This window comes from Mastomys coucha, unplaced genomic scaffold (genome assembly GCF_008632895.1).
Source record: "Mastomys coucha isolate ucsf_1 unplaced genomic scaffold, UCSF_Mcou_1 pScaffold22, whole genome shotgun sequence".
Classification (NCBI taxonomy): domain Eukaryota; kingdom Metazoa; phylum Chordata; class Mammalia; order Rodentia; family Muridae; genus Mastomys; species Mastomys coucha.
In genome coordinates, this window is record NW_022196905.1 from 150,203,127 (window position 1) to 150,204,638 (window position 1,512).

At 43.2% G+C, this 1,512-nt stretch overlaps 1 pseudogene; it reads right to left on the reverse strand.

Moving 5' to 3' along the window:
* Positions 1-360: 360 nt before the first annotated feature.
* Positions 361-1,210, reverse strand: LOC116071120 (annotated as a pseudogene).
* Positions 1,211-1,512: the final 302 nt, after the last annotated feature.

Sequence of the window (1,512 nt, forward strand, 5' to 3'; positions counted from 1 at the left end):
CGGGTGTGTACATGCTTCTGAGCAGATAGGATCAGGACACCAAAGTTTGATGCTCAGAAGTCATAATTTCATGTGGGGACTAGATGCAGATTTACAAAGGGTCCACACGTTCCCAGATTCTACTTGCAGCCTGGCATCTCTAGAGGGGCTCTTTCTCAACCCACACATATAGCTAAAAAGGACCCTTTCTGGAATGGGGATTCTGCTGTACCTCTAAAATGATAAACACCTTAAAGCCAAGTCATCCTTAGCCTGGAAGTCTAACGTGCTATTTACCAACTCTCGCATCCCTAACATACAATATTAAAAGGTAACTATGCTGCAAAATAGTTTAAAATTAAACGATCATACAATATGCATTTATGCTTGAAATTCCACCTTGTGGCCACCCGCATTGACGTTCTTGCCATCCCTCAGGGCTGACAATGTCAGTTTGATACCTGGTTTTAGGGTCTGAGTGTACCCTAAGCCAATCAGGCTGGAGTTGTTCACTTTGGCCGAAAAGCAGGCATGAGGGTCGACCTGATACTTGGCTGCTATTCTAAAGCGAGTGTTACCTTTTCCTGCAGTCCAGACAAGATTGATGGCAGTCTCCAACTTCTTGTTCACCTTCTGGTAAATGGAGCCACCAAATTCTGTCCAGTCATTCATATTATTATGAAGCTAGAATTCGTCCGTCTTATAACCATCTGCCAAGTTGGGTCACTCATCTTGTGCTGGGTCACTCAGGACTTACCAAAGATTTCAAAAATTCCTCTAGTAGCCATCCAGCCAACCCTCATAGCCAAGCACCAGAGTGTCCTGGATTGAGGGCCCAGCGATGTCAAAGTCCATGTCACAGTTCAGGTTGATATGCTCTCTCTTGTACCCTGTCTTGATTTTAGTATTTTCCCCCAGTGTTAGGTGAGAAAGATGAATCAAAGATCAGCTTCAGTCCACAAACAAGCTGGTCTTCCACAGTGATCTCAGTGCCCAGGGTGTTCCACTTCTCTATAAATGTTAGCCCATACTCAAACCACCTGTACTTGGTTTCCAGACTGCTGTTCACTTTGATGGTTTCTGTGTTGGCAGAGCCTGGGCTAGTAAATTCCAATCCATTCTCGGACTTTGTTTTCAAATCAAGTTTTATTAAGCCAAAGTCGTAGCCCTTGGTAAAGATAACCCTTGCAGAATTGCCAAAATCAGCTTATGTGGGAGGCAAAGCCATGTTCTTGGAGGTGGTGACGGTAGGAACAGCAGCAGCTATGGTGGGGGTTGAGGCCTCATGTACAGTGAAATCTTACAGCTGTAAAGAAATGCCCTTCACCTTTTAGCAGATGGGAATAGAAAATAATATACACTGAAGAACTTGTGCCTTGGAAACCTATTTCCTTCAACTAGATACAACCATCTGATAGATACTCAAACCTCCACAAATAGGAAAAACAAATAGATAACAAACACACAAAAAAACTGTATGTTTGAAGGACCACTCAAAATAGTTATCACTGTAATTCAGGGGCATATTGTGAT